This window comes from Ochotona curzoniae, unplaced genomic scaffold (assembly GCF_017591425.1).
Source record: "Ochotona curzoniae isolate NIBS_2020 unplaced genomic scaffold, NIBS_Ocur_1.0 contig_3819, whole genome shotgun sequence".
In the NCBI taxonomy this organism is placed as follows: Eukaryota; Metazoa; Chordata; class Mammalia; order Lagomorpha; family Ochotonidae; genus Ochotona; species Ochotona curzoniae.
The window spans coordinates 9,851,978-9,871,740 of NW_024466004.1; the positions used below are offsets into that span (position 1 = coordinate 9,851,978).

The following is a 19,763-nucleotide window of genomic DNA, read 5'->3' on the forward strand; positions in this document are numbered from 1 at the left end:
TTCAATATCTTTAAGTCACATGTTTAAAGCTTCCACTAAAAGCTTTGTAGTTGTCTGCAGATGACCTGGGCGCAGTATTTCTGTAACATGTAGAGCAGAAAATTTGTCCCATGTTAGAATGAACTTTGACAGTCATAATTAACTAAATTTAATATGTACTTATAATACATGTAAACCTATTAAACACAGTAATTCATACTCATAATACTTGTCTGACTCTTTTTTTTTAACCTTACAGACCCCCTTTACCACTGACAACTTGACTCACTTGTTCTGGATCTAGTCCCATTGATGGAATTTAATATCCAGTTCCTTCCAATACTGCCTAGATGCTGGTAATAACACCACTACTGATAGATGAGCTGCCAATAGAGGTTTCCCAGGAAACCTGAAAAGACTATCTAAACAATCTTATTGTTTCATTGATATAATTCGTACCCCTCCATTTTAGAAAGAAGTATAACTCTGAAAGCCATAATTGCTAGTGGGTCCACAGCAATCTTACTGGAATCATCTTACTGATGATCACAGAACTAATTCAACCAAACTTCTTACCCAAATAGGATTTATCTCATTCAGTTCCTGAACTGAATGCTGCAATGAACACTAGGGTAGTCAACTGTATAACTTCTTTGTCAAGTACACTGTGAATATATGAAATAAATAAGAACATTCACAAGTAGTCTTAACACTGTTTAAGTTTTACAACTTAACATTGAGATAGAAGAGTATGAATGTTAAAGACAGTTGTGACCTCCTGTTAACACACAAACACAAAACCCACAAAAAACTTGTAGAATTTAGGACTTTCAAGATTTCTGTTTGCGATATATCTTCTCAATTAGGCTAACACTGGAAGACAAGTTATACATAAATAAGTATTGAAGGAAGAAAGGTATGAAAGTGCTAAAGTGCTAAAATAAAAACAGAAAACTCAGTGATAATTGAAAAATAAACATAATAAATATTTTAGAACATACAAAGTCAATAAGTCATTGTGTTCCCCCCCAAACAACAAAACTACAATACTTCCAAGTTACAGCAATGCTCCTTTGGTCTCCCTGTAAATTCTATAGTGTAATTTCATTTCGCCAAAATCTTCTAACCTTCAAGCTCTACACAAAAGGTTGTTATGTAATGACAGATTCACTCTCCTGACATCTACTTATCCCCAATTATGAAAGGCAGTCAAATCTAAACTCTTTTAATAGCAGAAATTGTAGATGAGAAAAAGGAAATACACTTTTATAACTTTTTATACTTTTACTAACACAGATAGTATGTATATGTTTCAAGTTAAAACAAATACACGAGAACAAAGAGCATGAAACAAACAAAAGAAGTACTGAAGGAGGTTGAAAGTACACAAATTTTAAAATAAGTATTTTATTAATTAACACGAGAAAATGGTTTTTGCTCTTACATAGGCATATCTGAGCTTTGCCTGAGACTCAGCGGTTTCCCAAATTAGCCTCCATTAAAACAGCCAGTATAGTTTATCCTAAAAGATCATGATACATTTGTGGTTAAACCTGCACAAGCAAAGCAAGCCTAGGACGCAGGAGGACCAAGGAGCGAGGCCGCTGACATGCACTATGTGGCATCCTACCCGCTGGCCGCCCTTGGGGGCAATGCGTCACCCAGTGCCAAGGACATCAGGAAGATCCTGGACAGTGTGGGCATGGGGCAGATGACAAGAGGCTCAACAAGGTCATCAATGAGCTCAATGGCAAGAACATTGAGGATGTGATCGCTCAGGGCATTGGCAAGCTGGCCAGTGTGCCCGCTAGAGGGGCTGTGGCCTTGTCTGCTGCCCCGGAATCGGCGGCCCCAGCTGCCGGTGCGGCCCCTGCAGCAGCGGAAGAAATGGAGGAGAAGAAGGAAGAGTCGGAGGAGTCAAATGACGACATGGGGTTATGCCTGGTTGACTAGATCCTGCGTCCCCCCAATAAAGCCTTTTATGTTAAAAAATAATGATAATAATAATTAGTAATGAAAACGAACATTATTAGCCTTCAGTTACTCTGATTATTTCAGATCTAGGTCCAAAAGTAGAGAAACAAACAGCTCAGGAGGACTTTCTTCTTCTGTAGATAACACTTTTCTATGTTTTGACTCACAACTGGTATCTCTTTGCAGTTGCAGCCCCTGACTCTGGGCAACAGCTGATTGCAAGTAGTTCATCTGAACAACCTTCAGAAACAAAGAGTGTGCTAATGCAGCTGAAAGTTGTACTACATCATGCCCATCAACTACAAACAGCTAAAACAGGAAACAAAACAAAACAACAGAAAAACTTGGGATTTGGATAACCTGGTTCTAGTTCCTGCTTTGCTGATAAAAGATGTTGTCATGGGCAAGCCACTTGTCAGTGTTTCAGTGACTTAACAATGAAAGAAAATGACTATAGGATTTACAGATGCCGTTCCAGAGGGTTCATAGGATTTACAAAAGCAACTACAAACCTTAAATCCTATAACCCGTATCTTCAAGAATGAAGTAACACTATTCTAAGAAAATTAGCTCTTCCATTTAATTGCAAATGGGGTACTAACAGTAAAAGAAGAAAAATAGCTTTCTAATCACTAAAGCCATGAAATAAATCAATAAAAACAATCGGAGCAAAGAAAGTAAAGCTACAATGTATTGCCAGTTTTATATGCAAAGAACTTCCAAGAATATTCCATTGTCCCTTAGAATTTTTTTTTTAATAAAGGCTGCAGATATTAGCACAGGTTTTGTAAGATTCTTTTCCACTTTATTTTATACTTCTACCTTTGAATCTAAGAGTCTTCTTTTTCAAATTTTTAACTCCTGATTAAGACCAGGGGGAAAGACATACTTGCAAGCACAGAAACCAGTGCTGGGGTGAGCCTAGGGAAGGTTTTTGGGGGTCACTCTGGCCAGGCTGCAGCTCCTGCTGGTGTATATTAGAGCTGACTGTGTGGTGGGAAGGGTTAGACTGGGCTGGCCATGGCATCTACTAATTTACTTAAGAGACAGAGCTGGAGACAGAACTGATCGAGCCATTGCAACAACCCACTGTGTGCGTAAGCGGATGTGGGTGATGGACTGAGACTGATCCCATACTGGCAAGCACACACAAGTAAGGTCTGAGATCACTTCAGATGAGGTTTCTTTGGGGAGCCCCCCAATTGAACTGCTGGACTCAGAAATCTAACCATGGGGAGAACTTTGGTCAGGCCGTGGAGTGCAAGTGTCAGAACTGGGTCTCCTCAGTGCCTGAGATGGAGCAGTGGAGAGCATACCCAAATGCACATGGAGGAGATGGCAGTCCGTTGGAGCCTGCAGAGGACATCTGGTACCATAGCAGAGGATGGAGGGCAGTATAAATTGATCAATTACCCCAGCCAAGCTTGATTGCAAGTTTCTGGGCAAATGGACTCTAAGGTGGACTAAGTCAGCCAATGGACACTGGAAGGATTTCCTCATCCTTAGAGAAATGAAATCAACAGCATTGCAGAACAATGGAAACCACTTAAGCAGAACCCTCAGAGCAAGCTCCACAGCATGGACTCTGGGATGGTATCAAGTGGATATTCCCCCTCTCTGAGTATTGAGGTGGTTGGGATTCTAGGTGTGGCTTCTCCCCTTTTCTCTCCACTCCCCCTGCCCAGATACAGAAAGAAGTAAAAGAAAATTTGAAAGCAGTGGTCTCACTCACTTTCTCCTAGTCATGTATCCTTCCCAACATAATCAACTATGCAAATATCATGGAGGAGGGGGAGAAGGGAGAGAACCCAGACGAGAAGAATCAATTAAGTTTAAATAAAAAAGAATCTGCCACAGAAGCAAGATTCAGACTGCTAATAATTTGAAAGACAGAGCCTGTTAGGTTAGACACTATGACAAGGAGCACAGCAGACATGGTCAAGAACAAAGAAGCATTTCGTTACTGTCATGTATGCATCTTCTTGGATGCTGAGATGCTTAAAATACTTACTACTGGCTACAAACTCTAATGTGGCTAAACTATTTTGGATGCTGTGGTTAAGTAATTGCTGAGGTCTCAGGAGCTTTTTTTTTTTAATTAGCTCTGGTTGTTTGGATGTTTTCCTACCTCAGCTAATTGACATTAGTTTGGAATGGACACGGTGTCGTCATGTCTTAGTTTAAGAATGTTTTACAAAAATAAATTGTTCTTTTTGCTTTCAGAGCATTTACTTCATTATGCTTTATAGACCTGTGTTACTGTAATATTCAGGAATTTTTCCTAACATGAATTACAGTGAACAGAAGCCTGCAGCCCTAGTCTTCTAGGCAGTTAATCTGGCATGAGACAGCATGCAAACACCAACAATAGACTTATTATGTCACTAATATTTACTGATATTGGTTTGTCCACCATCAGAATGCACCAGGGGACATGATCATGATCAGTCATATAAGAATAAAAGTGTGTCATGCTTTTACTCTAGAAATATTCAACATCATAATAGCTACTGAAAGATTAAGTTAGGCCAGAAACAGTGCACCTTTCTTTGTTATATCAGAATAGATATATATAGATCAGTAGTATAAAAATGTCCATTTGGCTGAAAATTAGAACTTTAAGCATATTCTATAGAGGTTTATCTCACATCATCCATGTTACCTCCAACCATCATAATTATTCTTATAATGTCACATCTGTCTTAATAAAGATGATTTAAGAAGTCAAACTGTGAAAAACATGTAAATTATCCTTATTTTATTTAAAAAATCTCAAATCTTCATAGCTGTCACTTTTTTCATCTGCTTTTCAAAGGAACAAGTAAATGTACCTAGTAATGACTTTGAGAAAGTCAAAATGATAAATAAATCATTTTCTTGTTTGTTGGGCATTTTTCTTGTTTGCTAAATTTTTCAACATTCATTACTGTATCTTCCATATATGTGGACATATAATTTATATAAACCTCTATTTCCAAAAAGCAAATATTCTCATCTTCAAACTAAAAAGGATAACAATATAAAACAACCTTTCATAAACAGTTTCCATTCGTGGAATAGGAAAACAATGAAAGTGAAGTACAGCAGTTACTGTAAATTAGATCAGGAATGATTTAACCAATAATTCATTCCACTTATTTTTGTCTTAAACAGATGGGAAACATAGGTAAAACAGAGTAATAACTACCTTGATGAAACAAATTCAGTCAGAAGCAAAAGTTGGGACATTTAACTCATCCAAAACTTTTTTTGGTATAATATTATACCAAATGGGTAAAGACAACAACAGAATATACAAATTAACAACGTAATTTATGAAAGATGAATAATGAATATAAAAAATACTTGGTTCAATTATTTTGTATAATTAAAATTCTTAAGGCTTTTACGGAGGAAAAGGCATGACTTCAAGAAAATTACTTTCAATCCCTCCAAACATTTAAAGTATATATGTAAGTTGTGAAACACTAGTATTATATTATCTTGTTTTTGTTGAAATGTAAAAAGAATTAACTATCAGTAATATTAGAAATAGATATACTAGAATCACAATAACAACTTAAAATGAGAATTATTCACACCTATGATTTGAAAATAAACTGTAAGATATGCTTCATTTTTTATCAATCATGAATCAGACTCAAGAAGTCAAGAGATTTATGTATACAGTCACAAAAGTATACAACAGAATCGATCTGTTTTGAGATACTCATATAGGTAATAAGGAAGAACTGTACAGTATCAGATCTTTAGATTTTTAACTGTATAAGAAGCAAGCATTTGTCTCTTTTTAAAATTTGATATACTTATTTACTTGGAAAGGTAGATTTACAGAGGAAAGGAAATACAGAAAGAAAGATATTCCTTCCACTGGTTTATTCCCCAAATGGCTGCAATGGTCAGAGCTGATCCCAAGATAAGAGATATGAGCTTTCTCCAGATCTCCTGCCTGGGTACAGGATGGGTATAGGGTCCCAAGGCTTTGAGCCATCCTCCCATGCTTTCCCAGGCCACAGGTGGAAGCTGGATGAGAAGTGGAGCAGCCACAACATGAACTGGTGTCCATATGGGATGCTGGCAGTTGTTGTCAGAGAATTAGCCAACTAAGCCATCAGGATGGCCCCTGGATCAGGCATTTCCCAGAGTAGTCAATACACACACATCTTACACAAGAGTGCATGGGATTGGGCCCGGTGGCATGGCCAACAGCTAAAGTCCTCTCCTTGCACGCCCGGGATCCCATATGGGCACCGGTTCTAATCCCAGCCGCTCCACTTCCCATCCAGCTCCCTGCTTGTGGCCTGGGAAAGCAGTCGAGGATGGCCCAAAGCTTTAGGAACCTGCACCCGTGTGAGATACCCGGAAGAGGTTCCTGGATCCTGGCTTTGGATTGGCACAGTACCGGCCATTGCGCTCACTTAGGGAGTGAATCATCGGAAGGAAGATCTTCCTCTCTGTCTCTCCTCCTCTCTGTACATCCGCCTTTCCAATAAAAAAAATAATAAAATCTTTAAAAAAATAAATAAATCTTTAAAAAAACTAATTTACTCATTCAGAAAATATTTATTGGGAAAGGATATTTATTTTTAGGACATTTAGCCTAGAGGTTAAGATGCCAGTTAAGACACAAATATTTCCCCATCAGAGTGTTTGGTTTTGACTTCCAGCTCCTGCCCCTGGCCACAGCTTGCTGCTAATATAAACTGGGGAGCAACAGCGGTGGCTCAAATAGCAGGGTCTCTGCCAGCCATGTGAGACATGGTTGGGTTCTTCTGTCTCCCAGATTCAGCCTTGGCACCAGCTCTTGCAAGCATTTGTGCATTTGGGGAGTAATGAGATTTTTTTTCTCTTCTCCCTCTCTCTCTACCTCTCATAAAATCATTTTAAATGAGTGTGTACGCATTTGTGTATTTATGGGTGTGTGTGTGTGCATATAGATAGAAATATAGATATAACGTAGAGTGAGTTTACGTTATGTCAGTCATTGAATTTTCCACTATCTGAGAAGTTTACAGTTTCCACAGGTTAAGAAATTGACTGATTTCATTTTCTTTATTCACCGGATCACTATAAAATGAGAGCTCCTCGTCTCTTAAATTCAGTCAGGAAGATACTCATTTCAACAAAAATACTCTGTCAATCAATCAACAACAATCTCATCTGAGTATTTCAGACACTAAAATAGCAGTTTCATCACTTTGCTGCAAGGTTTTCAAGAAATTCAGATATCAAAAAACTAATAGCCCAATCTTGCATCATTTTTCTTCTTCTATCTTTTTAGTTTGGAAGTTTTTAATAAACAGGAAAAAAGTAAAAGTAACTATATTTACTTCACCTAAAATCACCAATGGTTATTATTTTAGTACTTTCTTTCTAGAAAGAAAAAAATGCATACATGTTATACATTTATTTTACTGAAGCAATAAACACTAAATGCATTCCATTTGCCAGGCATACTTACATGAATTGTCTAATTTTAATCTCTTAAAGGCCAAATTCACTTATTCCTATGACTCTGGGAGAAATAGTCCTTATACCAAGTGAATTTTTTAACTTTCCATAAGTGGAATTGCTTCTACTTCCTAGAACTGCATGAAATAATTACCTCTTTTGCATAACAGTTCTTTAAAAATGAAAGTTTGTTTTAAGAAGTATTTTAATTACTGGCTAAATAATGTCTCTTAAAACATGATCTTTGAACATTTACATTTTTCCAAAACACCATCCCATGCCCATTTATAGCGAATCTCTATTCCCTTTGTAAGCCAAGGCAACCACTAATCTACTAGAAGAAACCATGCATCCCCAAAAGTCTTCAGATTGAAGATCTTCTATGTCTTATTAAAAACCCATTGTAAAAGGTGTATCTCTCAAAGACTTTTTAATTATAGCCAGTTTCAATTCTCACTTAAATCAGTGTAGTTCACATACTGAGGTAGGTCCATACAACTTTTCATTTGATGAAAACAATTCCAAAAAAATTGATAAACAAAAGGAATAAAAATTGCAAGACCTGAAAAAGTCACAAGCCAATATGAAGAGATAGAAACTGAAGAGAAATGTATAAAGAGATATTCTCACAATAAAAGATACAATAATCAACACTTTGTGGGCTAAGAAAAAATCACAACAGCTTTCAAGATGAGTTTATTTACACTATAATTCTCAACCTCATATATCAGGTATTTAAAGTGGATGATACTGAACTTCTTGCTGAAATCAGGAAGTACTCTACTTGTATGAGTTTTCTGTATTGAAAGAGAAGTTATTTGCAATGGTTATGTTCCCATATACCATAACATAAGGTAAATAAAGCTGCGAGTTAACAATATAGAAAACACTGTAAAACAGTTATATTACAAATTATGCAACCTGAAAATTAACTGTGCAGTATCTGTGACTGCCAACTGGAAAACACATAATATTTTTATTTGTATCACATAATGTGTTCCTCTCATTCCATCAAGAATGGCTTCAGTTTGAATCATGAACTGTCCAGGACAATTATCTTTCTAGAATATTGTAAAATGGACAACAATCACTTTTGTTCTGAGAAAATTAGGAAAAACTTCTCTCTGGTCTTAACTATTTACCTCAAATGAAAATGTAACTTAGTATTCTCAAAAGATATACATTTTTATTCTGTTCTCCAAAACATGGGAGAAAAGTGATGACATGAGAAAGCTGGTGACACAATAATATGTAATAATTTTACTAAGAATAAACATATAACATACATTAAACGATCCTTTGGTTTTGCTTAGATTATTGCTTAAAACTTCAAATTTTGGCATGTGTAAATAAGAATGTTTCATTAATTCCTACACATATATTACTGAAATTTCATACATTAATCTTTAAGTTGCAATGCACGATGTTTAGTCTGTACTTTTAGAAGCTTAGAATGAACATATAAAATTTTCTAAGTATACCAAAGGAGTTAATAAAAACTGTACTTACAATACAAAATACTGTAAGTTCCTTGTTATAAACAACAGTAGGATCTAGGCACCCCTGAATATCAAACTGCAGGATGTCAAAGTCCTTTATGAAAAATGGGACAGATTTGCTCATAACCTTTGCACATCATCCTATATAATTTATATAGTCATACATTATTATAATATCTAGTACACAGTATAAGTACAGTGTAAATAGTTGTTGTACTGAATTGTTTACAGGACAATAATTGGGAGGAAAATCTGCACATATTGAAATAGATGTCATTTTCTTTCCAAATACTTCTATATGAAGGTTGGTTGAAGTTGTAAATGCTAAATCTGCAGGTAACAAGTGACAACTGTACAGGTACCTACTATTAGCCTAATTGTAATTCAGTATATGCGTAGGGGCCAGTTTCAATACAAATGAATTAAAGATTCTGGGCACTGCTTCAGAGAATCTCACAAATTTCAGACTGCTTTGCACAAAACTAAAAGCCTTTGAAACCTGGCTCTGTCTACAGTTTTGTTTTGTTACCAGCCATGCATCCTTTTTCCCTGACATGTATTACCTGTAGATAGCTGATCACAAAAATGGACTTTTACATCATTCCACCTTTTGTCTTCTTTTTCCTCTCTCAGACACTCAATGCCTTCAAAATTTAATTCAAGGGATACCATCCTTGTGAACATTTTCCTAATCCCCAGTTTAACTTAGGCATTCCTCTAGGACATATCACACTGATGGCATTAACTCACTATTCATACTATCTGTCAAATCCTACTGCTAAGAAATTTCACATACAGTAGCAGAATAATTGATCTCAACCATATATTCTTTGGAAACTGCAATGTTAGCAGATGTGTACAAACAGAACTAAAAAGCACTAAAGCATTTCAACTTGTTCTCTTGCATTCTACCATTGAAAACATGACCAGACTAATATGCTGGGAGAACAGAAAAAAATGGAATAGAGGTGAATCACTCTAGTTATCCCAGCTGAGTCATGCAAGATCAGCTGATACTCAATTGAGCCTTGGATTGACAAAAGCCCAGTCAAGGTTGCTAGAGTTGCCTAGAGTTGTGGTGACTGAACACACAAGCATAAATGATAAGGTTTTCCTACCAAGATTTTGGGGTCTTTTCTTATACAGCATTATTTTGGCAAGTATTGAAATTGTCATTCTTGTAGAAGCTTCCATACAATTCTTTTGACAACCTTATTTTTACATCACCTTTTTCTATTAACCAGGTTTTCACCCTTTGAATTGAAGGAAAATATGTCTCATTTAAATTTGTATTTTAAGTATAAAACAAAATACTACTTGCATATTTAAATGTGTATTTAATGATAGGCAAAACAGATTTCAATTCCTCCTAGTCTCACTACAGATCTCCACTATTTTATTTTTTCCATAGAAACTGGAAACTTGCTCAATCTCTACTACACTAAAACTTAAAAGCAATAAAAAGTGATAATCATATGTGTAATTTAGGGTGGTAACTGAAGGATAGTGATTGACATTAGAACAAAATTAGAAATGACTTTTTTGACAACTAAAAGTAATACGTGCAGAAATGTAGACTAATGCATAAAGGATACAATAGTTAAATTTAAAAGATTAAGAGAAAAAAATGGATAATTGGACAACCATATGTTTTTTCAAATCAATCACCAAAACATGGAAATCTGGAAGAATTTTTTAAAATTCAATCAAATGTAAATAAATAGTTCCCTTTAATCAAAGAACTATGTTCACCCCATGAAGTTCACTTTACATTTAAATCTCAAGAATTAATTGTAAATATAAAAACCATGTAACTGAGAAAATCCATGATGATTTTTAGCATAAATCACACGAAAGTTCCTATGGTTCTGAGTCAAAATCGAAAATTTAATCAACTAAAAAATGGGAAAATCCCCCTAAAGCTAAAACCTGAAAATATATGCCTTTCTACACAAATACCAGAATAATCATGCACACGATTAATCTTAACCATTTCATATATCTCCCAATTCAGAGACTGTACCATTATTAATAATCATACTTGAAAACTGATTAATTCAAAGTGAAGATTTCCTTGCAGCCTAAAGAAGCCAACAACATTCATAAACCATATACAGAGATTGTGAGAAACAGACAAGCTAAAGTAAATGTTCAGCACTGGAGCTTGCACCAAATGACTCTAGGAATCTCAGGTCTCTTACTGCCATAACTGCAAGTTGCAATAGAAGTAAATATAAAGAGTTTCTTTTATTTGGAACAAATTTTGTATCTCAAATGCCTTAGATAATCTCTTTAGTCTTTTAACAGTGAATGCTTATGCAGCTCTGAGTGAAAAAGGGATATAATATGACTCACGCCGTGGGTCCTCAAGTTTTTCAGCATTTAAACAGATGTAAACCCTTTGATTTCTTGAGTATTTATTGGGAACTAGAATACTAAATATCTTTCTAATTTTTTTTCAACAACAGGGAATTGTCCTTCTCCAGACCAAAAAAAAAAAAAAAAACACCTATGAAATTATGTTTAGAATATAGCTCATATCATTCACACCTGGATTACTCAAAATATTTAAAATTTCAAGTTAAATAGTTCGTAATGCATCTAGTCCATTTCTAATTGTGCATTTAAAAATGTCTATCTATTGAGCTATCCATTCACCCATCTGAAAGAGAGAGATCTTCATCCACTAGATCATTCCCCAAATTGCCACAAACAGCCACTACTGGAACAGGTCGATATCAGGAACCAGGGACTCCATCTAGACCACCCACTTGGGTAGGCAGAAGTCTAAGTATGTGTGGGATCTTCTGCTGACTTTTCAGGCACATCAGCAGGAAGCTGAATCAGAAGCAGACTAATCAGAACTGAAATGGATCTCCAATAACAATCATCAGTACCAGAGGTAGCAGTTTAACTTGCTGCACCAGAATACCAGGCGCAGATGCATTATTAAACCAGTTTAGGAAAATGAACTGAATGCCAGAATGAAAAATTATAAATCCTGTATACATAAGATGCAACTTTTTAAAAAATGAGAAATTAATCTGTTCACCACCACTATATACTCAATTGCCTATAACAGTCTATACCAGACTTGGGTGGGGTTTGTGGCTGGCAGATGGGAAAGGGAAGAGAAAACTAACAGGTTGTCTATAGTCATTTTTAGTACATGTTACAAGAATAAAACACAAAGAGGTCCACTTTCACCACTACTATTCAACATAGTATTGAAAGCTCCCACAGGAGCTATTAGGCACAAAAAAGTAATTTAAAAAGTTCAAATTAGAGACATGATCTAAAATTATCCCTGTTCACACATGACATGATTCTATATATATAGGACAACCAAAAGACTCAATCAGGAGATTATTGGAAACTTTGGCAGGGTAGCAGGGTACAAAATCAATAAACATAAATTGACAGCCTTAATATATACACAAAAAAAACTCCATGGTTGAAAAAAACTTGTAAGTACAGTCCTTTTAAAATAGCAGAGAAGAACCTTAAACACTTCAGAATAAGTCTAACCAAATTAGTGGAAGACTTCTGTAATGAAAATTATAAAACATTCAAAAAAGAAAAAGAATCCATTGAAAATAAGAGAAGTCTACCATGTTCTGGATCAATATAATCAACATATCAAAATGCTCATATTACTGAAAGTCATACACAGATTCAATGTGATCCTAATCAAAACCCCAACAACATTCTTCTCAGAAATAAAAAGATGACACAAAATAAAACCCCAAAAAATGATATAAAAATTCAACTGGAAATACAAGAGACCAGGAATAGCCAAAGCTATCCTGAAGAATAAAAATAAAGCTACAGAATCACAATTCCAATCCTCAATTTATACTACAGAGCAGTGGTCATCCAAACAGAGAAATACCTACCATCTGCTTTTTCACCTCCTGACTGATCACAATGGACAGGGCTGGGCCAGGTTGAAGTCAGGAGCCAAAAACACCATCCTGCTTTTCAATATGCGTGGCAGAGTCCCTGGTACTTGGCCATCACTTACTCCTTTTCCAGGTGCATTAACAGAAAGCTGGATCACAAGCTGGATCAGAGTACCCAGGACTCGAATCAGTCCTTCCATGGAAATGCCAGCATTGCAAATGGTTTGACAGAATGCTCTATCATGCTAGTCTTTATGAAACTAATATTACATAGATCAAAGTTATTAGGAATGCTTTTACTTTGTAATGCTTATCACTGTTATTTTGAAATAACATCTGCTATCATCCAATGAAGAAATAATAAGCCAGAAATAAAATGATCCAGACATTAGAAGTAACCATCCCAGGGTCAGTGCTGTGATGTAGCTAGCTAAGTCTCCATCTGAGGTGGCAGCATTCCACATGGGCACAAGCTTGAGTCTTGGCAGTTCTACTTCCCATCAAACCCCTTGGTAACAAGTCGGAAAGGAAGCAGAGGGGAGCCCCAGTACCTGGGCCCCTGAATCCACTAAGAACAACATCCTTGCTTGCAGCCTAGGCATCTGTGGCCATTTGGGGAGCGGACCAGTAGATGGAAGACACCTCTTTCTCTCTAATTGTGCTTTTCAAATAATAATAATAATAAAATCTTCAGAAGTTATCATCATGAAGTATAGCTACAGTTCATGCCTCATCTTTTATACACCTTGTTCAAGCAAATGTTCTCCAACTTGGTAGAAAGATATCAAAAAAGAAAAAAAAAAGACAGAAATCTATCTGTCTATTTGCTGTTTCTTGATGTCAGACGAAAACATTCTAAATGAAGTAGATGAACTGTGTCAATGAGGGGTCCTTGGCATCCTCTGTCATCACATGCTACCTCTGCTAAAAATTTCTGGTATGTTTTGATGATTAAGGTTACTGTCTCTCCAAATGGGCAAAAAAAAAAGCAAAAAAAAAATCAGCACCCAGAAAATTCACTTGAATTCCTTTATTCCCTCTTCTGCATGGCAAAGTTACTATATGAAAGAATAAAAGTAATCTTTTTCTTAAAACAAGAACATTTCTATCTAACCCAGGTACTGTTTATATAATAGCTATGCTTCAGCATTTTCGTTAAATGCTTTGTAAATGGATGTATATAGCACCATAGCCTTACTTGATGTTTAGAAAAACAAAAAAGAAAAGAAAAAAAGATAACTGAGATATGGTCTTCGATCAAAATCACTCAATAATTAATAAACTATGTCAATTACATCCAGGCTACCACAAAACTGTTAATTACCTTTTTGTTGCTATTTTCAGAGAGAACACAGGAATTACTTATCTAACTTTGATTAAATGTAGTTGACTATTACTATTAAGAATGACCCCAATTACGTTCACCCTACATTTTAAGAGAACAAACTTTGAAAATATGGACTTACTAGGAATGTTAACGAGAACTGAACTTCGAATTTCTTTACATTTGCCCATTAGAAGCTGATGGATTTACTGAGGCCATACTTAACTGTTACAACTTTTTCTTTTGTTTTTCCTTCACAGGTTTCCAAATGACACAATTTTTCAGAGATCTTTTCTATTCTTTTTCCCCCTTAAGTATTATTCAGTAATGTGTAGCAGATAAAACAAGGCAGCATGTTCTCACCCAACCATTAACCATAGTTCCTCCAAGTATAATGACCTCAAATTGTGTAAGAAAACTAGTTTGGGCAAGAATTATTTAGAACTGCAGAAATGTAGTAAGAGATCTCCTTGGTAATAAATTAGGAGAGGCAAATGAAGGAAATCCTGGAGATCAGGATCCTATTAATTTTTAAAGGAGAAGTTGAGAAGTCTGTTAGAATGAGACTTGAGTTAACAACATCACCCTGAGACGTGTTGAGAAGAATCTTACTCTGAGTGTGAATGTCACGCACATCACTTGCACAACATTAGCTGTAATTCAGCTATTCTGGTCAGTAACATCAGACAGGCCCAAGGGAAAAGTCTTCTATATATTTCTAAGAACAAAATGCAACTGCATCAGAATGTCACAAATTTAGGGTTTTATATTGCTGTTGAAAAAAAAAAATACACACTGTTCTAGAGCAGGGAGGTGTAACTAGTAGATACACTTAGATTCTCAAGTTCCTCAGAGAATTTAGATGCAAAAGATGCTGGTACCAAAAAAATGTCATTTTTAAATAAAGCCATTTGCCATGCATTCCTTGTCTGTCTGCTGGTTTTGATGTGTGTTCTCAGAGGCAGCAACGCGGACACATTATCTCCACTCACGGGAATCTCCATTCTCCTTCATGTTCTGAGCCCTGCAAATTTTGGGGGCAGACTTTAGCAAAACCAGGGCTACGCATATGAGGGCTCAAGTAGAATCTCATTTCTGGTGCAGCTTCATTTTTTAAAAAAGAGTTTGTGCTCTGAATGTGTGGATTAAAATTTTGAGAACGATTGACCCTATTTTTTTTTTAAAGGACATCTGCTCTACTTTGAAAGGTTTCCAGTAAAAGATAGCCCAAAGTTATATTACTGTGTATGTTAAAAGTTTCCATTTCACTTTACTTTTTTTTTACCATCTAAAAAAGTTTTTTTAAAAGGAGATACACAGATTTTCAAAGAAATCCACATTCCAGCTCACACAATACGAACTTACAAGCTTCTTCACATCCATGAATTCCAATTTGGGCATTTCATTCTCATCTGGATACCTAAATCTAAATTTCAAGACTGCTTATCAAGTACTGCAACTGAAAAGTTGCACTAAATTCCAAAGTGTGTGAAGAAGTAAATATCCATTGCGAGGAAAAAAAATCGCTACTGATTTACAGGGTGGCCTATTTAGAACAGCTCCCATTTAATAATGTGGCTGTATACAGGGCCTCTTTTAAATGGGCCACCCTGTATGAAACTTAGGTCCAAGATAAAAAATGTCCTCCCTTGAGAATTTTTAAAAACCAAAAGCACTGAAGGTTTAGTGGTTATTTTTAAGGTTTTTAGATGGTTTCTTTGGACTCCTTTGGAACTGAAAAAAGATGGATACACATTTTAAAAATGAAATGCTACACAACCACACATCTGTAATGAGAACCAGTGCCAGTGGGTATTTTTAAAGCAAATTAAAACGGTCATTTTTTTTAATCTTTGGCAAACAGCTGCTGCACACACACAGTGCACAGTAACTACTTTTCAGCAAGAGTTCAGAAGGAATTTCTAAATGAAGATTTACAGGACACTCTGAGATTGATAATTAAAGGTTCCATCCAGAAGATATGAATGATAGTGTCAGAAATGTTACAGTTAAGGACACTGAACAAGTCTGTCCTACCAAGAAGGACCCAGAATTTAGAGTAAAAGAAACACAGTGGTGACCACAAAGGGACACTAGGATTTAACAGGCAAAGAACCAGGCTTTATTGTGTATTTTTTTTCAGACATGAAAGTTTCTTAGAATATTCCTCTTGGATCCCTACATTTCAAAATCTCTAGAATTTAACTTCTTTCAAAAAGAGAAAAGTGGCTTTGAAGAAAAGTCTTGCCTTTAAAAATCTGTGCTGATAAAGCACATTATGGGCTCAGAAAATTGACTCCTTTATTATACATGATGTGAATAATGCTGTTTCCCCTCTAAAACCAATACCAATAATGCAAATAATAACAATTATGAACACTGCCATCATAAAGTGTGTTAAGCATTTTTCTACGCACTTGACAACATTTAATCATTCAATGCTCACAGTAGTACTATGAGGCAGGAATACATCACCATTTTAAAAATAAGGAAAATTAAGTATTTTAGAAATTAGTAATTTGTCCCAAAAACATAAACTTGGACTCTGCCTCTGGAGTCAGTACTGTACTTTTTTTTTAATTTTTAATTTTTTAAAAGATTTATTCATTTTTATTACAAAGTCAGATATACAGAGAGGAAGAGAGACAGAGAGGAAGATCTTCCGTCCAATGATTCACTCCCTAAGTGAGTGCAATGGCCGGTATTGTGCCAATCCGAAGCCGGGAACCAAGAACCTCTTCCGGGTATCCCACATAGGTGCAGGGTCCCAAAGCATTGGGCCATCCTCGACTGCTTTCCCAGGCCTCAAGCAGGGAGCTGGATGGGAGGTGGAGCGGCTGGGATTAGAACCGGCACCCATATGGGATCCCAGGGTGTTCAAGGAGAGGACTTCAGCCGCTAGGCCACGCTGCCGGGCCCCAGTACTGTACTCTTAAGTGTTAAAATATTCTCCAAATCCAAAAAGAACAAGAAATCATGAATATGTTTCCCTGACAAAACCATCTGTATGGATCATAAATCTAAATATAACAGTGTGTATCATGCAAAAATTATATCTGGAGTTAAAAATTTTTTTCACCAAAATAAATCTTAATCATATTTTCCAGTAAAGTTTTAAAATACTGTATTCATATATTATTGTCCCCTTCAAGTTAAGCAGTCACTTTCAACCCTTTTGTCAGATATACAATTGGCCCCTTATATCCACAGGTCTCTCATTCGTGGACTCAACTAACTGCAGATCCAGCAGGGAAGGGACAGGGCAGGAGTCTGGCCTAGCCTTAGGATGATCCCTGCGTCTCACATTAGACTTTCTGGGACTGAGTCTTGGCTCTGCTCCTGCTTGCAAACCCCTCAGAAGGAGCCGAATCCCCCAAATCAAAACCCATCTCTTGACTTGAGCCTGGCTCAGTCCTGGCTGTTGGCGACATTTGGAGAATGAAACAGCAGATGACAGTACTTTCTTTCTTCTTCCACCTCTGTACATATTTCTGCCAACAAATTAAAAAAAAAATTTGCCAACAATTTAAAATTGTCAACAATTTTTTCTTGCTATTATTCCTTAAAGAATAGATAATAACAACCAACTGCAAAAATATTTATAGCACATTAGGTTTTAAATACAGATGATTTGAAGTAAATGGAAGGATTAGCCATTATGCAAAAAAAAAAAACATACTTTATATAAAGGATTATAGTATCCAGGAATTTTGGTATCCTCAGTCCCACACAGATACCAAAGGTGCAACTGCAGCTCATTCAAATTTAGTAAATATTACTTGAGCATCTTCCCATAGCTTATACACACTAGACATGAAGTAATTACAAAAAATAAATAAAATCATCAACCCAACGGTCTCAATACTTGGCTGTAGCCAACTGGTATGAAGATACGTATTTACTAGCAACCAGGGGGAAAATGAGGTGAACCAACATAAAAGCTTTCTTCAGCAAAACATACTAGCTGATTACCATTATTTTCTCGGAAAAACTGGTCAAGAATACAAAGTAGGCTAGGGAGAAGGAATCAAAACCAAGTAAGTAATAATTTATAGCGAACACCAACAGAAGTCCAAGCAATTAAAAACCATAAGATAGAAAAAAGGACCATGCAAAAACTATGAGAAAAGGAAACCATAGCAAACATAGGGAGAGCTGCAGAGACTGCCATGTAATAAACTGATAGTGTTACTCTAATATCTCATTATACTTCTATATTTTCCTCAAGATGAACATTGCTCAGTACTTTTCCATGAGCTAACTGGCATTTAATATGCCTGCCTTTGTAAAGTGCTAATGCAAGTCTCTTGTCAATTTTTAATTGGCTTGTTTAAAATGTTATTATTGAAATACAACCACTATACATGTATTTTGGCTACAAACCCTTTGTCTAACATAGGCATTAAGAACATTTTTCCTGGTCTATAACCGCATATTCATTTTTCTTTAGTATAAATGTTCAACTGACTCAGAACAATTTGTGAAAAAGCTGTTTTTTCATCATTGAGTAACGTCAGTATTTTTGCAGAAATCAACTGATTATACATATAGATCTATTTCTAGACCATTCTGTTCCACTGAGCTATAGATATATCCTGCAGGATCATTTGCCTTGATTATTGTACCATATTATATTTTAAGGAATCTTGAAATTAGGATAAAATCCAATACATTGTTCATTTTAAAAACTGCTTTGGCTCTTAGCCGTTTTCATGCAAATCTTGTGTTGAGGGTATCAACTTCTATTTTAAGAAAAGAATGCTATTTAATAATTGGGGTTGAATACACCAATAAGCAAATTTGAGGAAAGGCAGCACTAAATTAAGTTGTGATATGTCTTCATTTACTTTGCTCCTCTTTAATTACCCTCAGAAATGTTTCGTAATTATCATTTGATAGACTTGTCATATTTTAAATTTATTGCCATTTAATATTTTCATGCTACTACTAATGTATTGTTTTAAATGTGTTTTTCTTTTCTTTTTTTTTAAACATCTATTTTATTTTTATTGGAAAGGTGGATATTCAGAGAGGAGAGACAGAGAAGATCTTCCGTCCCATGATTCACTCCCCAAGTGTGCGCAATGGCCGATGCTATGCCAATCCGAAGCCAGGAGCCACCTCTTCCAGGTCTCCCACGTGGGTGCAGGGTCCCAAAGCTTTGGGCCATCCTCAACTGCTTCCCCAGGCCGCAGGCAGGGAGCTGGATGGGAAGCGGGGCTGCCGGGATTAGAACCGGCGCCCATATGGGATCTCGGGGTGTGCAAGGCTAGGACCTTAACCACTTGCGCCATCACGCCGGGCCGTTAAATGTGGTTTTCTAAATTTAACCGCTTATACAAAGACATGAATGCACTTTGATTCTGAATCCTAGATGGCATGATAAATTTTAAGTTATCATTTTTTTTTAGCATTTCTCTATGGAAGACCATATCATCTGTGAGTAAAACCAATTTTGCTTCTTTCTTTTCAGTTGTAATGCTTGTTGGGGATGCTTTTCTTGGGGGAGTGACAATCTCTCTTCTTTATCTTTATACCTCCCTCCTTCCACTCTCTCTCCACCCACGATTTTTAAAAGATATAATTTCTTAAAATACTAAATATAAAGCAAAAATATGCCAGTTCAGATACATC

General features: G+C 36.0%; 1 protein-coding gene and 1 pseudogene across 2 annotated transcripts in view; one reads left to right on the plus strand and one right to left on the minus strand.

Moving 5' to 3' along the window:
- Positions 1–19,763, minus strand: part of SUPT3H (SPT3 homolog, SAGA and STAGA complex component) — a 376,225-nt gene that overhangs the window by 216,108 nt on the left and 140,354 nt on the right. The window lies entirely within an intron of this gene.
- On the plus strand, positions 1,564–1,961 carry LOC121158624 (annotated as a pseudogene).